The sequence below is a fragment of the Schistocerca serialis genome, chromosome 1 (genome assembly GCF_023864345.2).
Source record: "Schistocerca serialis cubense isolate TAMUIC-IGC-003099 chromosome 1, iqSchSeri2.2, whole genome shotgun sequence".
Taxonomy (NCBI): Eukaryota; Metazoa; Arthropoda; class Insecta; order Orthoptera; family Acrididae; genus Schistocerca; species Schistocerca serialis.
This window is the reverse complement of record NC_064638.1, coordinates 929757360-929780580: the sequence shown is the minus strand read 5'-3', so window position 1 is coordinate 929780580 and position 23221 is coordinate 929757360. Positions and strand designations below refer to the sequence as shown.

Below are 23221 nucleotides of genomic sequence, written 5' to 3'. Positions count from 1 at the left end.
AAACGCTGTGTGTGCAGAAGGCAGGCAAGTTGTGGCACTGTCATATCTTGATACAGGAGAGTGCCGCTCTAGTTTACAACACAACTCTCGAATATCACATTGCACATTAACCTAAATAATTCCAGAAACTATGAAGCGATTTATAAACCACTGAAGAGGGAATATGTGAAGGTAAATAAATGTTTCGTGCACTATAATGGCAATAAGAGCTACTTTTAATTTTTGAATACTTTAATTAATGGAATTAGTGTTCCAACAACTACAGAATTAATAACAAGTACGAAACAGAAGAAGCGCTTCATAACTTGTGGCATCCAGAGTTCAAAAATAGGCAAAGTAGAACGGAAAACCAAGAAAGAATTTTTTATTTTAGAGTGTGATAACATCGCCTATTCTGGCTTGCTGAAAAGCTGCCTGGATGTTTCCAGATGTAGAAGTGGATGGCTATAGGGGTGATTGTGGACATGAAGTCAAATGGTTCAGATGGCTCTGAGCACTATGGGACTCAACTGCTGAGGTCATTAGTCCCCTAGAACTTAGAACTAGTTAAACCTAACTAACCTAAGACATCACAAACATTCATGCCCGAGGCAGGATTCGAACCTGCGACCGTAGCGGTCTTGCGGTTCCAGTCTGCAGCGCCTTTAACCGCACGGCCACTTCGGCCGGCGACATGAAGTCGCCTGCAGCATATTCCACATGCTCATCACCACACAGTTAATAGCATGCAATGTGCCCCTTGCTCAACCCCCACCCTAGTCGAGGCAAGTTTATTTTTTTTTAAGAAAAGGGTCGAAGGAACGCATCAACTATGAAGCCATGTTTACAAACGCACTACAGAGATGTGAAATAGCTGTAGCGGCGCCAGCGCTCCTGGAGGTTAAATTTCACATTGCAGTGAACAGAAGACGAACGACTATTATGATAAAATTTATGGCGAGGCTTCAGGTTTGATCACATTTATTTGACGACAGGCGAGATTTGACAAAGTTCTTTATTACACCATCAAGTTTCATTGCCGTAAATATTTGACATATCAGCTTTGACAAAGAAATATGATAGTGTAATACCGGCCTAAGCGTATATAGCGCAACTCATTGCCAGTTCAGTGCCGCCTGGCTTGTTCTGTTCATCTGCGGTGACTGTTTTTGCTAGCGCCATTTTGATCTTGTTTCGTTTTTTGTGATGGCAAGTTCAAGTGAAGAACGTACAGCTGTGAAATTTTGTTTTCTGTTCGGTAAAAATGCTGCTGAAACTGGTTTGATGTTGAAAGCAGCTTACCAAGATTACGCTATGGGAAAAACTCAAGTGTACGAGTGGTTTGCTAGATTTGAAAACGGCGACATGTCGATTGATGACAAACCTCGTTATCGACGTCCATCAAATGCCCAAATTGACGAAAATATTGAAAAAATTCGAGAGGTTGTGCTCACAGACCACCGATAGACAATTAATCAGTCAGAGATTGTGAAACAGTGTTCGTCCAAAAAAACGGTTCAAATGGCTCTGAGCACTATGGGACTTAACATCTGAGGTCATCAGTCCCCTAGAACTACTTAAACCTAAGTAACCTAAGGACATCACACACATCCATTCCCGAGGCAGGATTCGAACCTGCGACCGTAGCGGTCGCTTGGTTCCAGACTGAAGCGCCTAGAACCGCTCGGCCACACCGGCCGGCGTTCGTCAAAAAAGACACAATTTGTGGCAGAGAGGAGACAGGTTCTTCCACCATGACAATGCACTTGCACACACAGCCATCTCTGTTAGACCGTTTTTGGCTAAAATGGCATGGTTCCGCTGCCCCGCGCACCTTATTCGCCGGACCTGGCTCCGTGCAAGTCAAGAAAAAAACGAGGGAGGGGCTGTCAGCCATTAAATATTTCGAACGGTGGAAGCACAGGTGGGACAAATGTGTTACTTGTAATGGAGAGTACTTTGAAGGGGACAAGGTTGTTTTGTAAACAATATGAAAATACATAGCTTTTCAAAAATAATTCCCGTTGTCATTTGGATACCTCCTTGTACTTTAACCACGGCGGCACGCGAACAATTTACAGATTTAGTCGTTTCGGAAATGCTTTCAACCTTGGCCTAAAAGCCAATGATCATGCCTTTTGGATGTCAAATAAATCGCTCTATTTCCACATTACGATAGCAACTGTACTGTTGACTGCATTCCCATAAAACGCTTTACACTGAGGTGACAAAAGTCATAGGATACATCCTAATATCGTGACGGACCTACTTCTGCCCAGCGTAGTGCAGCAACTTGACGTGGTATGGACTCAACAAATCATTGGAAGTCCTCTGCTGAAATAATGAGATAAGCTACCTCTATAGCCATCCATAATACACTGAGGTGACAAAAGTCATAGGATACATCCTAATATCGTAACGGACCTACTTCTGCCCAGCGTAGTGCAGCAACTTGACGTAGTATGGACTCAACAAATCATTGGAAGTCCTCTGCTGAAATAATGAGATAAGCTACCTCTATAGCCATCCATAATTGCAAGAGTGTTGCCGGTGCAGGATTTTGTGCACGAACTGACCTCTCGATTATGTTCCACAAATGTTCAATGGGATTCATGTCGGGCAATCTGGGCGCCAAATCATTTGCTCGAACAGCCCAGAATGTTCTTCAAACTAATTGCGAACGACTGTAGCCCGGCGTTTGTGTAGTTGTTGTAGCATGGCGCATTGTCATCCATAAAAATTCCATTGTTCTTTGGGAACATGAAGTCCATGAATGGCTGAAAATGGTTTCCAAGTTGCCGAACATAACCATTTCCAGTTCAATGATCGGTTCAGTCGGACCAGAGTACCCAGTCCATCCTATGTAAACATGGCCCTCACCATTACGTAGCCATCACCAGCTTGCACAGTGGCTTATTGACACATTGGGTCCACGGCTTCGTGGGGCCTAAGCCACACTCGCACCCTTCCATCAGCTGTTACTAACTGAAATCGGGACTCATCTGACTAGGCCACGGTTTTCAGTCGTCTAGGGTCCAACCGATTTGGTCACAAGCCCAGGAGAGGCGTTGCAGGCGATGTCGTATTGTTAACAAAGGCACTCACGCTGGTCGAGTGGTGCAATAGTCTATGGACGCCAAATTTCGTCGCACTGTCCTAACGGGTACGTCGGTCGTACGTTCCAAATCGATTTCTGATGTTACTTAACTCAGCGTTACTTGTGTTTTACGACTGAGAACACTATGCAAACGCCGCTGCTCATTGTCGTTAAGTGAAGGTCGGCTGCCACTGCATTGTCTATGGTGAGAGATAATGCCTGAAATTTGTTATTCTCGGCAAACTTTTGATATTGCGGATCTCGGAATACTGAATTACCTAACGATTTCCGAAATGGACTGTCCATGCCTGTGACTCAATGCCATTGCCGGTCGGAGTGGCCGAGCGGTTCTAGGCGCTTCAGTCTGGAACCGCGCGACCGCTACGGTCGCAGGTTCGAATCCTGCCTCGGGCATGGATAATACAAATCTCCTTCATCATAACCAACATGGATTCCGCAAACAGGGATCATGTGAAACTCAGCTCGCCCTATTTGCCCAAGAAATTCACAGTGCCGTAGACACTGGCGAGCAGATTGATGCCGTATTCCTGGACTTCAGGAAGGCATTTGATACGGTTCCGCACTTACGTTTAGTGAAAAAAATACGAGCTTACGGAATATCGGACCAGGTTTGTGATTGGATTCAGGATTTCCTAGAAGAAAGAACACAACATGTCATTCTTAACGGTTCAAAATCTGCAGATGTAGAGGTAATTTCGGGAGTACCGCAGGGAAGCGTGATAGGACCTTTATTGTTTACAATATACATAAATGACTTAGTTGACAACATCGGTAGCTCCGTGAGGCTATTTGCAGATGACACGGTTGTCTACAAGAAAGTAGCAACATCAGAAGACTCGTACGTACTCCAGGAGGACCTGCAGAGGATTAATGCATGGTGCGACAGCTGGCAGCTTTCCCTAAACGTAGATAAATGTAATATAATGCGCATACATAGGGGCAGAAATCCATTCCAGTACGATTATGCCATAGGTGGTAAATCATTGGAAGCGGTAACGACCGTAAAATACTTAGGAGTTACTATCCGGAGCGATCTGAAGTGGAATGATCACATAAAACAAATAGTGGGAAAAGCAGGCGCCAGGTTGAGATTCATAGGAAGAATTCTAAGAAAATGTGACTCATCGACGAAAGAAGTAGCTTACAAAACGCTTGTTCGTCCGATTCTTGAGTATTGTTCATCAGTATGGGACCCTTACCAGGTTGGATTAATAGAAGAGATAGACATGATCCAGCGAAAAGCAGCGCGATTCGTCATGGGGACATTTAGTCAGCGCGAGAGCGTTACGGAGATGCTGAACAAGCTCCAGTGGCGGACACTTCAAGAAAGGCGTTACGCAATACGGAGAGGTTTATTATCGAAATTACGAGAGAGCACATTCCGGGAAGAGATGGGCAACATATTACTACCGCCCACATATATCTCGCGTAATGATCATAACGAAAAGATCCGAGAAATTAGAGCAAATATGGAGACTTACAAGCAGTCGTTCTTCCCACGCACAATTCGTGAATGGAACAGGGAAGGGGGGATCAGATAGTGGTACAATAAGTACCCTCCGCCACACACCGTAAGGTGGCTCGCGGAGTATAGATGTAGATGTAGATGTAGATGTAGATGGATGTGTGTGATGTCCTTAGGTTAGTTAGGTTTAAGTAGTTCTAAGTTCTAGGAGACTGATGACCTCAGAAGTTAAGCCCCATAGTGTTCAGAGCCATTTGAAACATCAACTGCCCTTCCGCGTTCAAATGTATTAATTCCCGTAGTGCGGCCACAATCATGTCGGAAAGCTTTTCACACGAATAACCTGAGTACAAATGACAGCTCCGCCAATAACTGCTGTTTATAACTTGAGTGCGCGATACTACCGCCGTCTGTATACGTGCATATCCCTGCCCGACGTTTGTCACCTCAGTGTACATACCCTCCATTCCGAGTGCTGCCACCTACCGTCTGTGAGTGGTTATTGCACGTTGACGTGGTAATTACATTAGTATAGCTGGACCATGTAGTTTCTCCGGAATACAGTCGCTTTAAACAAAGATATCGCTGTTGCGCCATGTGCACATTCGTACATATTTCAAATACATTTAAAAACAGACAGAAGTGACATATTACACGACAAAATCTGGAGAAACACTAGAGTGTTGGCACGGCGACAACCGTTTGGCATCCTTTTACAAGTGCGCCAACACTGGTGCGCTCGACAACGTTGGTCACAATGCCAGCACCACGTAGTCTTGTCCGACGACTCCTGGTTCTTCGTGCAGCATCACGATACGTATCCATGTGAGGAGGCTCTAAGAAGACGTAAGTTTAAAGAATGTATTCGTCATTGTCATACATGTTCATTCCTGACGTCATGGTATTGGCTGACATTCGATACACACAACTTCACCTCTGGTTCGCAAAGCCAGTAATCTCGCCGGCATCCGTTAGTTTAAGACGTGTTAAGGGCTGTGGTTGTGGCCTATCTTCGATATTTCCGTGGCCTTCAGCAAGACACTGCAGAACTTTGTTGGCCGTGTTGTCCTGACCTACCTTGATGCAGAGAGTATTCGAGTGTCGCCCTGCCAGAATGTCCTCCAACTGTGTCACCCACGGAAAATATCTGGCAATGGGTTGTCTAGATGTTGGCACGCCACCACTTTCCAGCCACTACAGCTGACGGACACTAACATTGAACTGAGACAGCATGGAGCCGTACATGTCATCAGGCTTAGTTCGATGTGACGCCCAGCCATGTCGGTGGCATTGCTGCTTCCAGAGGCGGCGGCTCTATGTACCGAATTTCTCAGCCTTTATAGCTCCAAACCACCTACAAATTTATATTAGGTTGGCTTATATTGGGTTGTCGTTTGTACTTGAGTTTACCTATGGTCATTTTGTCATTTGGAGAGAGTGAGTGGAGCTATGGACGCTAGGAAATGGAGTGCCAAGAGGAGAACATTTCCGACTTATTCTTCTGACAGCAGCGAAAAACATTTGCACTGTGAATGGGGATAAAGCTACTGGACAGAGCACGGTAAGAAAATGTTTTTCTTGTTTTAAGGAAGATCGTTTTGACATTAATGACTTTTCACGTACAGGAAGACCTTCGGGGTTTGATGAAGATTGTTGAAACGTATTAATCCACAATGATCCACATCAGCATACTCGAGAACTGGCAAATGTGGTGAACCGTAATTATTTCACCATGGTGCTACGTCTGCATGCAATGGGGGAAGGTTCAAAAATCGGGTGTATGTAAACCGCACGCTCTAAGCCACAATCATAAATATCAGTGGGTGGCCATATGTGCATCTCTGCTTGCTCCTCATCAACTGGTTCGTGAACAACGCCGACCATTCCTGTAGTGTATCGTTACTGGTGAGGAGAAATGGTGTTTTTATGCTAACATAAGGGAAAGAACGGAATGGTTGAACCCAAATAAAGCAGCAACTCCCAGTAGAGAGACCTGCACGCATCCACAAAAGATACTGTTACGCATCTGGTGGAATAGCGACAGTGTGGTGTACTACGAATTGCGTCCCCGAGGTCTAACCCTCACAGCTGACAATTATTATCAACTGAGACGCCTTGCGGACGCAATCCAAGGACAACGATCAGGAAGACTGCGTGAAGTGATGCTACTCCCCGACAACATCCGCCCGCGTTCTGGTATACTGACAAAAAACACCATGTAGGAGTTGGGTTGGGAAGTCATTCCGCACCCACCTCTCTCACCTGCTCTTGCGCTCTCAGATTCTCATCTTTTCCGCTCTCTGTGGAACAACCTTCGAGCAACATCCTTCCGGAACATGATGAATTTTTCGCCTCAAAACCATGTGATTTCTACAGTCGCTGAATCGAAAAGTTGCCGCAGCGTTTTGAGACAGTTGTAAATAGTGTAGGAGAATATATTACTGATGACTAAACTCTCTGTTATGTGTATATGTTGTGTATATTAAACTTGTGGAAAAACTCTATAACATACGCATCAACCCAAATGGTTCAAATGGCTCTGAGCACTATGGGACTCAACTGCTGTGGTCATAAGTCCCCTAGAACTTAGAACTACTTAAACCTAACTAACCTAAGGTCAGCACACAACACCCAGCCATCACGAGGCAGAGAAAATCCCTGACCCCGCCGGGAATCGAACCCGGGAACCCGGGCGTGGGAAGCGAGAACGCTACCGCACGACCACGAGATGCGGGCGCATCAACCCAATACATGTGATCTTCATACTACACACCACAACAACTAAAATTCGATATTTTCTCCCCTTCCTAGTGTTGCAGTTTTAATGGCAAGTCGTGTATAGTTACGGTGTATCATGGGAGATGGAACACTTCGATTTTCACAGAGTTTAGATTCATGCTGGTATTCCAGTGTAGGAGTGCCGAACACTGTCAGTTGGCTGCGATGTGAAGATAGCTGAATGCTGCGTCCTCTGACACTGATGCTCAGTTCGTGGTATTCAGCAACACAATTCTGGGTTTTGTACCATTTTTATTGATGTGTTTCACGGTCTTGTATTAATACATCCGCCATTGTAAGAAGTCCCTTAAGGAAATGCAGTTTGCAACTTGTGTTACATTTGTTTTAGAGTTCTGTTTCTGCTTCGGTACGCTTATTGTAGAAGGGGCGACCAAAAAGTTTTCATTTGAGTACGTTTCTGCAGCGTATGTGTAATGTAACATGACTCCGAACGGGTATATAAGCACCGACATTAGCCAAGGAATTAGTGTGGCTACGTGTCTTTCCTACGTGCTTGCGGTAAATGTGACAACGTGAACTGTGGCAACGCTATCACCAAATGCGTCCAAACAGGAATAACGTGCTGTTATTCTTTTCTTGCTTACCAAAAAGACAAACAACGGTATACGTCCATCTGAGAAGGAAGAATGCTTATGGGGCAGCACGTCTGGCGAAAACTACCGTTGTGCCTCAAGGGGTGCTGCTGCTTCATGACAACGCACGTTCCAGTATCGCAAATGTCGTAACGAAGAAATTACGCCAGTTTAAGTGGGAGACACTAGAGCACCCGCCCTATAGTACTGATCTCTCGCCATGCGATTATCACGCCTTTGGTCCCTTAAAAAAGGCCTTGAACAGTCGACAAGTCCTATCGGACGAGGTTGTACAGCAGGCACTTCCGGACTTCATCACGCATCAGGACACGGTGTCTTACCAAACCGGTGTCTTCAGCCTGGTGCGTCGGTGGGATAATTGCCTCAATGCTCAAGGCGATTTTGCCTGATTGGTCTACCTATTCTGGACTGTAAGGCATTCGAACTGGAAATTTTTGATGACCCCTTGTTTACACTACTGGCCATTAAAATTGCTACACCAAGAAGAAATGCAGATGATAAACGGGTATTCATTGGACAAATATATTATACTAGAACTGATATGTGATTACATTTACACGCAATTTGGGTGCATAGATCCTGAGAAATCAGTACCCAGAACAACCACCTCTGGCCGTAACAACGGCCTTGATACGCCTGGGCACTGAGTCAAACAGAGCTTGGATGGGTGTACAGGTACAGCTGCCCATGCAGCTCCAACACGATACCACAGTTCATCAAGAGTAGTGACTGGCGTATTGTGACGAGCCAGTTGCTCGGCCACCATTGACCAGACATTTTCAATTGGTGAGAGACCTGGAGAATGTGCTGGCCAGGGCAGCAGTCGAACATGTTCTGTATCCAGAAAGGCCCGTACAGGACCTGCAACATGCGGTCGTCCATTATCCTGCTGAAATGTAGGGTTTCGCAGGGATCGAATGAAGGGTAGAGCCACGGGTCATAACACATCTGAAATGTAACGTCCACTGTTCAAAGTGCCATCAATGCGAACAAGAGGTGACAGAGACATGTAACCAATGGCAGCACCCCATACCATCACGCCGGGTGATACGCCAGTATGCAGATGACGAATACACGCTTCCAATGTGCGTTCACCGCGATGTCGCCAAACACACCGCGATGTCGCCAAACACGAATACGACCATCATGATGCTGTAAACAGAACCTGGATTCATCAGAAAAAATGATGTTTTGCCATTCGTGCACCCAAGTTCGTCGTTGAGTACACCACTGCAGGCGCCCCTGTCTGTGATGCAGCGTCAAGGGTAACTGCAGCCATGGTCTCCGAGCTGATAGTCCATGCTGCTGCAAACGTCGTCGAACTGTTCGTGCAGATGGTTGTCTTGCAAACGTATCCTTCTGTTGACTCAGGGATCGAGACGTGGCTGCACGATCCGTTACAGCCATGCGGATAAGATGCCTGTCATCTCGACTGCTAGTGATACGAGGCTGCCGGCCGCAGTGGCCGAGCGGCTCTAGACGCTTCAGTCTGGAACCGCAGGACCGCTACCGTCGCAGGTTCGAATCCTGCCTCGGGCATGGATGTGTGTGATGTCCGTAGGTTAGTTAGGTTTAAGTAGTTCTAAGTTCTAGGGGACTGGTGACCTCAGATGTTAAGTCCCATAGTAATCAGAGCCATTTGAACCATTTGATACGAGGTCGTTGGGATCCAGCACGGCGTTCCGTATTACCCTCCTGAACCCACCGATTCCATATTCTGCTAACAGTCATTGGATCTCGATCAACGCGAGCAGCAATGTCGCAATACGATAAACCGCAATCGCGATATGCTACAATCCGATCTTTATCAAAGTCGGAAACGTGATGGTACGCATTTCTCCTCCTTACACGTGGCATCACGACAACGTTTCACCAGGCAACGCCGGTCAACTGCTGTTTGTGTATGAGAAATCGGTTGGAAACTTTCCTCATGTCAGCACGTTGTAGGTGTCGCCACCGGTGCGAACCTTGTGTGAATGCTCTGAAAAGCTAATCATTTGCATCTCTTAGCATCTTCTTCCTGTCGGTTAAATTTCGCGTCTGTAGCACGTCATCTTCGTGGTGTAGCAATTTTAATGGCCAGTAGTGTATTTCTCTTGTATTGAAAATATCGCATATCAATAGATGCTTACTTTTGAGCAATGTTAAAAGACCTGAAACTGTCACCTCTGTAAGAATAGACCTGTCCGTCTTTGTAGCTAATTTGGTAGAGCGTCTTGCAAGCACGGCTGCACATCTGGAACACTTATTTGCCTCCGCTATGAGGTGAAGGAAATTTCCTTCAGAGTGGGGTATCGGCTAGCGGAATGTAACCTCCTGTCCTGAGTCACCTCAGACTTTGACTGTTTGGGGTCAGCGACAGCTGCGTAACGTGGCTGCCCTCTTCTGCCGGACCCCTCTGTTTACTAACACGCTGCTTCACTGGCAACAGAAAATAACTGATTACACCGCTACTTGCCATCTACATCTACATCTACATCCATACTCCGCAAGCCATATGACGGTGTGTGGTGAAGGGTACCCTGAGTACCTCTATGGGTTCTCCCTTCTATTCCAGTCTCGTATTGTTCGTGGAAAGAAGGATTGTCGGTATGCTTCTGTGTGGGTTCTAATCTCTCTGATTTTGTCCTCATGGTCTCTTCGCGAGATATACGTAGGAGGGAGCAATATACTGCTTGACTCTTCGGTGAAGGTATGTTCTCGAAACTTTAACAAAAGCCCATACAGAGCTACTGAGCGTCTCTCCTGCAGAGTCTTCCACTGGAGTTTATCTATCATCTCCGTAACGCTTTCGCGATTACTAAATGATCCTGTAACGAAGCGCGCTGCTCTCCGTTGGATCTTCTCTATCTCTTCTATCAACCCTATCTGGTACGGATCCCACACCAGTGAGCAGTATTCAAGCAGTGGGCGAACAAGCGTACTGTAACCTACTTCCTTTGTTTTCGGATTGCATTTTCTTAGGATTCTTCCAATGAATCTCAGTCTGGCATCTGCTTTGCCGACGGTCAACTTTATATGACCATTCCATTTTAAATCACTCCTAATGCGTACTCCCAGATAATTTATGGAATTAACTGCTTCCAGTTGCTGACCTGCTATTTTGTAGCTAAATGATATGGGATCTATATTTCTATGTATTCGCAGCACATTACACTTGTCTACATTGAGACTGAATTGCCATTTCCTGCACCATGCGTCAATTCGCTGCCGATCCTCCTGCATTTCAGTACAATTTTCCATTGTTACAACCTCTCGATACACCACAGCATCATCTGCAAAATCCCTCAGTGAACTTCCGATCATTCATTCGCGGGAACAAAATCAACAGACTTGTGAAAGAGGGTTAGCGAAACTTACCGTATTGTCCATCCACTGTTGACATTGCACAGAAATTAAGTTTTTAACTTCCCGGAAAGCCCTACGCAATCTTCGTATTAAAACGGAGAAGCTTATACGAGGGCGTGCTAAAAAGCAATGGCTTCGACTCTTTTATAAGAAAAAAAACGTTATTAACATTCTGATTCTTTATTCTTCATGTCTATATATTAATTTCTCAACATAGTCACCCTGGCAACGAACACATTTTTCCCTACGAGAGACCAGTTTATTGATACCGACACTTTGTTGACGGAGCCACAGCCTCATCTCTGCTTGCACCACTTCATCAATATCAAAGTGAAGTCTTCGAAGGTGTTCTTCACGCCGGCCGCGGTGGCCAAGCGGTTCTAGTCGCCTCAGTCCGGAACCGCGCGACTGCTATGGTCGCAGGTTCGAATCCTGCCTCGGGCATGGATGTGTGTGATGTCCTTAGGTTAGTTAGGTTTAAGTAGTTCTAAGTTCTAGGGGACTGATGACCTAAGATGTTAAGTTCCATAGTGCTCAGAGCCATTTGAACCATTTTTGTTCTTCATGTTTTGGAAACAGATGAAAGTCTGATGAAGCCGAGTCGGGGCTGTAAAGAGGATGACCAGTGACAGTGAACCCAAGGCATCAGGCTGTTACAGATGTCGCAGCGATCGTGTGTGGTCTGTCAGTATCACGCTGAAGGAGGGGGTGCACCACGTGCGGACGAACTATTCGAATTCGAAACTCGACTACAACACGCTGTTTCTCAAGCACCACAATTACACACCGCCATGTTACGCGTTATCATTCGGATCTCTCTAGCGGCAGATGGCTGCGAATATGTAGTCATGACTAATAAAGGTGTAGAATGTTACTTACGTTTGTTTTATTTAAAAATCTGTAAGACTTTTCACATAAAAAATTCGGAGTCATTACTTTTCAGCACGTCCTCGTAGCATTTAACTGTATTTTTTTTCAGTCAATGCTCACTGAAATGCCTTATCAAAAACAGTGAGGAGCTTGGGTGTAAGTTTGGATGAGCATCTCAACTGGGCAGGAAATCCTGTCGTCGCATGTTGAACGACTTCGGCTTACCTCGTTGCCCTTAAAAGTTTCGGAACATATTTCCACAGGATATGAAAAGTAAATGGCCGAGCGGTTCTAGGCGCTTCAGTTTGGAACCGCGCGACTGCTACGGTCGCAGGTTCGAGTCCTGCCTCGGGCATGGATGTGTGTGATGTCCTTAGGTTTGTTAGGTTTAAGTAGTTCTACGTTCTAGGGGACTGATGACCTCAGTGCTCAGAGCCAGTTTGAAAAGTAAACTTGTGCAATCGCCCGTTCTACCGAACCTCCATTATCTCGATGTAAACGAACACGGCACGGGTAGTGAGAACACTGGATGGATACAACTAACCACGAATTCTTGTGTGCGTTACATTTACAACATCCGTATATGTGAGCTTGAGAGTGCTTCATGCGCCCAATTAGGTCATCGTTATGCGACATTATTTTCAGTACAGTCGAAAGCCATTCACACAGGTGAAAAGTTGTGTGAGTACTTGATGGCTGTTGGGTGTGTCTAACTTGCCAGTATTTTTCAGGTGGAGATCACAACGCAGTATAGCCGGAGGACGTGCACGGGCAGATTATCACCATCTTTCTAACTTTGAGAAAGGTCCAATCATCAGCATGAGGGACATGGAAACATCACACAGATATGAGCTCAGGACGACACAGCGATAAGAAGAGTAGGTACGTCTCCTTCCAGAAAGACTACACCACGAGGAGTTTGTAGGATTATCCGACTGACTCTGATGAATAGACCGATCACCACAACTGAAATCTGGAGAGAGTTTGGAGGGAGAGTGTCACAACGAACATATCACTGGAAGCTGGTTTGAGATCTCGATCTGCTACATGTCGCCTCCGGTTGACAGCACACCATACACAACCGACACTTGCATGGTGTAGAGACAGTGCCAACTGGCACATTAAGTAGCATCCTGCGGTGTTCAGCGATGAGTTCCGCGTTTGTTCGCAGCTGTCAGGTCGATGCCTAATTGTCCGTAAACGGTATGGTTGAAGCTCATAGGAAATAGTGATTCTAGACATTATTCGTCAGAATGTGGAAAGAATGGTAAACTCTGTTGTCATACTCTACACGACCGGAGTATCAAATAGCATATTCCAGCAGGATAATTGCAAGACCCAACATTGCGGTGGAGACCATAATCTCCTTAAGGAATTCCACAGATTCTCACAGTTTTACCCAATTCCCTGATCTGTAGATCAGTAGATATCCTCCGTGTAACAAAGCAGCTTAAATCGCTTAATAAAGGCAAGGCCTCCGGTCCAGATTGTATGCCATTCAGGTTCCTCTCAGAGTATGCTGATAAAATAGCTCCACATTTAGCAATTATATACAACAACTCGCTCACAGAAAGATCCGTACCTAAAGACTGGAAAATTGCTCAAGTCACACCAATACCCAAAAAGAGAAGTAGGAGTAATCCGCTGAATTACAGGCCTATATCACTAACGTCGATTTGCAGTAGGGTTTTAGAACATATACTGTATTCGAACATTATGAAGTACCTGGAAGAAAACGATTTATTGACACATAGTCAGCACGGATTCAGAAAATATCGTTCAACACGACTGCTTCTTTATACTCATGAGGTAATAAGTGCTATCGACAGGAGATGTCAAATTGATTCCATATTTTTAGATTTCCAGAAGGCTTTCGACACCGTTCCTCACAAGCGTCTTCTAACCAAACTGCGTGCCTACGAAGTATCGCCTCAGTTGTGCGACTGGATTCGTGATTTTCTGTCAGAAAGGTCACAGTTAATAGTAATAGACGGAAAGTCATCGAGTAAAACAGAAGTAATATCCGGCGTTCCCCAAGAAAGTGTTACAGGGCCTCTATTGTTCCTGACCTATATTAACGACATAGGAGACAATCTGAGTAGCCGTCTTAGATTGTTTGCAGATGATGCTGTCATTTACCGTCTTGTAAAATCATCAGATGATAAAAACGACTTCCAAAATGATTTAGATAAGATATCTGTATGGTGCGAAAAGTGGCAATTGACCCTGAGTAAGGAAATGTGTGAAGTCATTCACATGAGTACTAAAAGAAATCAGCTAAATTTCGACCACGCGATAAGTCACACAAATCTGAGAGCTGTAAATTCAATTAAATACTTAGGGATTACAGTTACAAATAACCTAAATTGGAAAGATCACATAGATAATATTGTGGGTAGAGCAAACCAAAGACTGCGATTCATTGGCAGAACACTTAGAAGGTGCAACAGGTCTACCAAAGAGGCTGCTTACACTACGCTTATCCGTCCTATTCTGGAGTATTGCTGTGCGGTGTGGGATCCGCATCAGGTGGGACTGACGGATGACATCGAAACAGTACAAAGAAGGCAGTTAGTTTTGTATTATCACAAAATAGCAGAGATAGTGTCACAGACATGATACTTGAATTGGAGTGGCAATCATTAAAACAAAGGCGTTTTTCATTTCGACGGGATCTTCTCATGAAATTTCAATCAGCAGTTTTCTCCTCCGACTGCGAAAACATTCTGTTGGCACCCACCTACATAGGGAGAAATGATCATCACGATAAAATAAGAGAAATCAGGGCTCCCACAGAAAAATTTAAGTGCTCGTTTTTCCCGCGTGTCGTTCGAGAGTGGAACGGTAGAGAGACAACATGAAGGTGGTTCATCTTTAGAAGGTATGGACCAAACCAAGAAAATAATGTCGCGTGAACTTGGGTATAAAATGCTTACCATAAGAGCTATGAGCACTTGCTTGCTAGTGTGAAACACATCTGTTCTAGTGAACAAGTGCTGATAGCTCATAAGGTATGCATTTTAGAGTCCATATTTACTGACCACTTTTTTCTTGCTTTGATCCATGCTACCTCCTCCCAAAATATGGGGAGCAAGGAGCTTGCAGTAGGATAGATGTATTTCAAAATATTGAAGAGGAACAAGTGCTCATAGCTCTTAAGGTATGCATTTTAGAACTCATGTTTACCAGACTTTTTTTGTTTTGGTGTAAGAAACCTCTTCCTAAAGCTCATCGGTGGTTTTTGGAACACACTGTACTTTCATTTCAGCCTCCAGCCAGCAGTCTTTATGAAGTGACATTGCACGTGTTTCAGGCTGTGAGATTTATTACAAATGAGATATTCTGAGGCTCTTTGTTAGCGTGCCATTGCGAATACCAAAGTTTATTCGTGCTAGTGGAGGCCAAATCTCGTACTGATATTGATGAGGGACAGCAGTTCAAAATGGAATGAAAATTTAATCAATTAATACCAGTTACGTGGTGAACAACTCTACAAAGTTTAATAAATGCCTGACTGATGTTTCATGGTGTAATACTTTCAGTTTCTGTCAGAGCAGTTTTCGTGGTTATTTGCTTATCTGTTGTCTACTGTGTAAGTTCCACGTCGATTATTTTGTTCTGTGTTATTCGTGTCCAAGGGAAACAATACGCATCCTCCACACCTGAATCTACTTCGTCGATAACATCTTTTGCATGTTAACAAATGCCTAGCGCCTGAGAGGACAACTGAGCGAAGTTGTGGTGTGGTTAGCACACTGGACTCGCATTCGGGAGGAGGACGGTTCAGATCCCCGTCTGGCCATCCAGATTTAGATCTCCCATGATTTCCCTAAATTGCTTAAGTAAAATGTCTGAATAGTTCCATTGAAAGGACAGGCCTATTACCATCACTATCCTTCCCTAATCCGAGCTTGTGCTCCATCCCTAATGAACTCGCTTTCGACAGTATGTTAAATGCCAATCTCCCTTCCTTCCGAGAGGACACATATATTGTTCTCTCGGCCGTGGAGGGTCGTAGAGCTGCGTGATGTACCTTAAATCAGTGCGACGACGTCTGAACACCACCGATTGTCAGAATGGCGACCACTGTTGCAGCTTCCCCTGACGCGTCAGCAGGGAGAGGTGCGCCAACTCTTAGGCGGCCAAGGACAACTCTAGACACAAGGGAATTAGAATTATATTAATACCGTCAGCTGCCGACTGGCGTTGATATATATCAACGGGGACAGGTGAAAATGTGTGCCCCGACCGGGCCCCGAACCCGGGATCTCCTGTTTACATGGCAGACGCTCTGTCCATCTGAGCAACCCAGGGTACAGAGGACAGCGCAACTGCAGGGACTATCTCGCGCACGCCTCCCGCGAGACCCACATTCTTACCTTGTATGTCCACACACTACATTTGTAGTGTCCCACCCCAACACACTCATTACTCGTGGAAGACAATCTTACCAAGTCCCGTAAGAGTTCGGGGAATATGTGTGCACCCGCACAGAAGAAGAAAGTCATGGCCGGTATTGCCAGAACTATATACTTACATGCATATGGTGTCTCTTCTTTCTGACAAGTATACTAGACACAAGAGTGGCGCCACGTTGTCTTGTTAGACTAGTCCTGTTTGCGTATGTAGCATCACAACGGACGTATACATGTGTGACTGTCGCTGTCATACAGGCACGGCAGCTGGAGTTACAATACCGGACGCAATGTGGCCAATGTTCGAGGTTCCTTTCACTGCCTTCTCATGTTGGAAATACAGGGTGTCCCGACTAGAGATATACACAAACAAACGCCCAACTCATTTTATGTTGCTGGGTAAATACGCAATCTATAGAGACAATCTCCAAGATGTGATCCTCGCCATTTCATGAACAGCGCTGAATCGTGTGGTGCTTGCGCACAAATGTTTATTGTGCAGCAGGCAGACGCACGCCTGACAGTCAACATGTGGACGCCACAACGAAAGGTGCAGTGTGTGCTGTGGTTAGCATTACACGTGTTCGGAGGCTTGCAATAAGAGAATGGAACGTGGATCCTCCCACATGCAAATCCATTTATCAGTGGGACAGAACTCTTCGAGAAACGGGAAATTTGATTTCAAGTGTTGTAAAACATCCTAAAACGCAAGTGAATGAAGAGACCGTGGAACAATTGCGCGAAGCATTCGGTAGAAGCCGAGGTAAAACCATTAGAAATAAACGTCCCCCGTTCGACGGCGCGCGAAATTGTACACAAACGTGTCTGGTTGAGTGCTAACAGACTACAACTTTTGCATCACATTAAGCCTCAGGGTCACGGCAGACGATGTGATTTTTCTTTTGAAATGTTGCATCGTATAGACGAAAACAACGACTACGTCAGTGGAGTGCTGCTCAGTGATGAATCTACCTTTACATCCGTGGCAAAACTAACCGACGTAACGGTCGAATATGGCGACATGAGATTTCAAGAGAACTGACTCAGTACGAAAATGACACACCAATATCTGGTTGGTATTACATAAAAATGGTGTGACTGGTTCATTTTTTTTATTTTTTATTTTTTTTATTTTTTAATATGGAGCCTACAGTGACAAAGCATACCTATCTCGACACTTTGGCGAACTACGCAGTTACGACGTCATTTTCCAGCAGGATGGTGCCTCACCCATCATCAAGATGTTACCACATTCCTGCCTGAGACGTTTCCTGAGTGTTGGATCGGAAAGTCGGATGGCATCCGATTGTCTGGCCCCCTCGGTCCCCCGATCCGACTCTGCTGGATTTCACTGCATGGGGGCTTACTGTTTACAGAACAGAGATTTGAGATCTGGTAGATTTGGGATAACGGATCTACGCCGCAGTAAACAGATCTACGCCACAGTAGAGGCCATAACACCTCTGATGCTGATGAACATGTGGCAAGAAGTGGAGTATCGTTTCGATATCAGTCGAGCTTCAAACTGTACACACACTGAACTCTACGAACACACATAAAAATTGTTGATCTCCTGAGCGTTGGATCGGAGCAGGGGGAGGCGTCCAATTTCCTGCTCCCCTCAGTTTCCGGATCCGACTCTGCTGGATTTCATTACATGGTGACTTATCAAGGACATTGTTTACAGAAAAAAGGTCTGGAGATCTGGTAGATTTGGGAGAACGGATCTACGCCGTAGTAGAGACCTTCCTCTCATATTTGTGAACATGTGGCGAGAAGTGGAGTACCGTTTAGATATCTGTCGAGCTTCAAACGGTGCCCACATAGAACTGTGCTAACATTCATAAAAATTTTTGATCTCCTATGTACAATACTGTACAATGAAGGTATGAACTTTAATAGGTACTGAAATACAAACAAATGTTTTTGTATACCTCTTGCCTGGTCATCCCGTACTGTTCTTTGCCCGACGACGTTGGGCCTGGTTAATGCATAGTGACCGTGTGGGTACGCCGGTTGCCGTTGGTTCATGGTCGCGCAAGTCGCCGATGTGGCGTCCAATTGTAATACTTGTACCAGGCCATTGGTCATACGGCATTATTGTTGTTAACAAGATAACGCAAGACCGCATGTTGTCCGTGCTGTCCTGACCAACGCCGACACAGCAAGTGTTCGATTGTTGCCCTGGTCAAATCTCTCGCCTGTTGGAAACATCTGGCCATGGGTGGCCGAGCGACTGCTGTGCCACCGCTCGCCAGCTACTACGGTTGATGAAATCTGATACAGAGCAGAAACAGCATGGAATGACGAATCCGCAACTGTCGCTCAATCTCTCTTCGACTCGACAACCAGTCGGAATAGATCCGTTGTTGCTGCCTGAGGTTGCGGATTTCTGTACTGAATTTCGCACTTTGCAAGTCACCAACAAATTAAATCATATATTTTTCCAACTACACTGAATATTCACAACAAGTAAAATTCCGATATCTCTGTTCTTACTGGTGTTGCAGTTTCAATCGTCAGATTTGTAGTTTTTCGATTATTTTAATTTGCAACTCGTCTAATAAGTTGGCTTGGATAAATCAGAAGCGGTTAACGTGGCAGTCCTTGCTCATTCCAACACCGCAGGAAGAACACACTTTGCTCAGTTATGGAATGTGCCATTTGTTGTACTTGGGCCCCGCGTGCGATAACCTAGCAGGTTGCACCCTGCAGCTCACACAAATACGATTCCACTGCCATTAAACGTTAAACAACTTTCCTATCGCTGCTTATGTTAATTAAGTAAAAAACTTAAAAAGTCGCATATCTCGCGAGCCTCGTAAATTCCTTAAGCACACGTGACTATTTGCGAGATACTGCAATAAAGAAAGCAGTCTGGGGTTTCTTAGTTACATTGTGGGTTAATTAAGCACTTAGCTAATTATGTGGAGGTCTTGAGATCAGTCCTCTATCGTTGGTGGGACTTCTTTTCTTTCTGGAAATTACTATGACTCTTCGGTCTGAAAAGTGCAAAGTCGCACAGAGGTTTGGTATCCACATTTAATTTCATGCCCAGCACGTAATAGCCCTCGTGATCTGACATACAGGTTAGCAGAAAGGAAGGACAGATCATAGCTGAAAGGGCCATGCCTAACATGGCACAACATTGTTCAGTCAAACTTTAGGTCCATGACTACTTCGTTTGAAACAAGTTTTGTGATACCGGCGATACAACGCCGCACTTACACGCATTAAGTGGAATAAGTGTTTAGAGCAAGTAAGCCCTTAGATTCAGTACTTCTTGGAAAGGGGAACTCAGAATACTTTGTCAGAAGCGAAAGTATCAGGAGGGCCTTCATAAAGGAAGTGTTACAGACCGTTATTCTCCGTGTTATATATAAATTATCTGGTTAGAGACAGTCCGAATGTTCCCTTTCCGGCTTCAGTTGATCGCATATTGGGACAGAATCCAGAAAAAGTGGCCATAAATAACAAAAAAGTTCGGAGCTACGAATTTTCGTTTATAGGTTGGCTTCAGTAATGTTGGAAAGCTGAATTTCGTTCGATGAAATATTTTTGTTCAGCGAAAGCGGAGGTATTTTTTTTTAATGGAGGCTTTTGCTGAAGGCATGACTTAATTACAAACACTTGTTTCATTATTTAATCATTAATAACAAGTAGTTTTTGTTAATCAACTTGTTGCCCGAATACAAGTAAAAAAATTATTAAACTAGAACGAAAAAAGAGATTAGTTTTAGATCCCTATTATCTTCTCGAATCAGCCTTTTAGTGCAGATACTAGCCACAACTCCTGCTTTGGGCCATTTTTTTATAGCGACAGTTGCAAAATGCCGTTATTTACACCGAGAAAATAGAAGTGAAACTTTTACTAAAAACGGGTAATACACTTAATCATACAATGTTATTTCTCTAACATTGCTAATAAGCTTTAGAAAATAAAAATATAATTACTAAATATAAAAAATATTTAAAATATAAAAATTACTATTTATAAAATAATTACGTTGTTTCATATTCATCAGCTTTACCTATATAAATTTTGTTTCGTTAAATTATATTTTGCCATTATATATGTCTTCTTTGCGGAAACAATCTCTGACACTTCGTCGTCGGAAGCTGTTGCCCTGTTGGTACTTGCTGCAAAGGATTACGAGGAAACAGATGCTGAGGATAATGAAGAGGATACAAATGTCGGTGACGAAGAAGATGAAGAAGGAAATGAAGAACAAGAAGGCCTATAAAACTTTCCATTTTTGTTACTAAGATATATTTTCTGTAATAAAGACGGTAGTAGAGGCAGTTTTGTAATAATGTTTACCATTAAAATTATAAATGTTCACCGAAAACATTTTTTGTCCACTTCATGAATTTTTCCGGATTCTTTTCGCCATATGGGATCCGCTATTTTGAATTTTTCAGTTGTGATATGAAGGTCGTCATCAGAACGACCAGAAATCCCGTTATCCAATTTTTGCCGTATTGGAGGAGAATTTTACAATTTTGAACAGGTTTTCAGGATTCTTGCCCACTGTGAATCGGTAGGTTTATTACCCATTTACAGGTTCTTGTAGCGTCTCAAAATGTACTTTTATCTAGGTTTACAAAAGGCTAGTCCCAAACAACTGCCGGCCGAAGTGGCCGTACGGTTAAAGGCGCTGCAGTCTGGAACCGCAAGACCGCTACGGTCGCAGGTTCGAATCCTGCCTCGGGCATGGATGTGTGTGATGTCCTTCGGTTAGTTAGGTTTAACTAGTTCTAAGTTCTAGGGGACTAATGACCTCAGCAGTTGAGTCCCATAGTGCTCAGAGCCAAACAACTATTGGAGAATCACAACAAGCATGACTATTATCAGTGACCAGATGTTGAAATTCATATGATGTTTGAAAATGGATTACATAAAAATAATAGCACAAAGAACTCTTTGTGCAGAGGGCAGCCTGCCAGTGAGTTCTTTTATGCCTCACGTTATCTGCGCGTTAACATGCCAAGTGTTTCATAAAGACAGCGAAGACGCAGGCTGTTCACATTCCTGGATTTGATATGGCACGTCATGTACATTGTGTGAGCTTCTTGGTTACAGCTTTCGCTGTCCTTGTTTTAACAAGGCAATCGTGACAAAGTAAATGAATAGCATGTGGTACTGAGTATCTATAGGTCTTATGGTGAGTCATATGTCACATGATCTATAGACGCCTAGAGTTTCATTTATTGATCTAATCTTCTTATTCATTTATTTTCTATATATGTAGTGTCTGCACTTTCGGACATACTAGTATAAATAAGGCGAAACAGCCAATGATCCCTTCAGTGCAGATTCACACAGGCTCGATCTTTTATGGGAATCGGCGATATGCCGCGAGTAAAAGGATAATAGGCAAGGGCACTGCATTAGTGGCGTGTGGATAAGTTGAAAATTCGGTTGTTATGGGAGGCATGCTAGGGTAGACCATGCGGTTGCAATGACCAATGTCTCCGGATGGCTTAGTGATGCCGGCAAAATTGTCCAGTGTGTTCGGTCAGACGGCTGGCAACGATGAGCTTGTGTAGATGTCATGTGACTTTCGCCCAGGCCAAATGACACGAACAGTAACGAATAAAGTGACAAAAGAGAAAAAAAATATAAATAAAAACAAAAGTGGTCAGAGCATCTGCCTAGTAAGCAAGAGACCCGGGGTCGAATCCCTGTCCGGCACAAATTTTTAACTTTCCCCATTCATTTCAATCAATACCCGCTTGCAGTCAACGTCTGCAATTCCGTAGGGAGCACATTGTGCTCATGTAGTAGCGATCTAACTGCTTAAAAAACAATAAACTGGTAGCCAAGATCGCAGGAATTCGTTTTATTCCATGATTACCGGTTTCGGCGAAACTAAAGCCGCCATCATCTGCAATTCCGTAGGGAGCACATTGTGCTCATGTAGGAGCGATCTAGCTGCTTAAAAAACAATAAACTGGTAGCCAAGATCGCAGGAATTCGTTTTATTCCATGATTAGCGGTTTCGGCGAAACTAAAGCCGCCATCATCGGATCTTAGGACACATACAGGTTACAAAAAAAATGGTTCAAATGGCTCTGAGCACTATGGGACTCAACTTCTGAGGTCATTAGTCCCCTAGAACTTAGAACTAGTTAAACCTAACTAACCTAAGGACATTACAAACATCCATGCCCGAGGCAGGATTCGAACCTGCGACCGTAGTGGTCTTGCGGTTCCAGACTGCAGCGCCTTTAACCGCACGGCCACTTCGGCCGGCTACAGGTTACAACATCAAGGTAAACAATGGTGATATTAATAGTTGCCTGTAACACGCAGGCCTTACAAAATTGTCGTAAGTAGCATATAGGCTACCAAGTGAGATGACATTATAAATGTTAAGTGTCTCCATCACATACAGGCGCAAGCTAGGTACTACAATTCCTTTGTGTCTTCATTTACTTTCGCTGTAGTTATAAGTGGCTCCGATTCTAGAGATGCTACACCACCTGTAACTTCAAGCTTCGAAAGCAATCCGATAGTTTCATTCACATTCTGCGTAAGTACGTGTTTTTGCCATTTCCTGGCACTGTCACGTATTGTTTGCAAGTTATATACATTTATTTTCTCAAGCTTCATCTCTAGATGAGGTCATAA

The 23221-nt window shown here is 44.3% G+C and overlaps 1 long non-coding RNA gene across 1 annotated transcript in view; it reads left to right on the top strand.

The window, feature by feature from the left end:
- The window catches only part of LOC126458533 (uncharacterized), an 85255-nt gene extending 64416 nt beyond the window's left edge, over positions 1-20839 (top strand). The window contains exons 2-3 of the long non-coding RNA XR_007585655.1: positions 12904-13054; positions 20707-20839. This is a non-coding gene — a long non-coding RNA (uncharacterized LOC126458533). The remainder of the gene's footprint in view (positions 1-12903; positions 13055-20706) is intronic.
- Positions 20840-23221: the final 2382 nt, after the last annotated feature.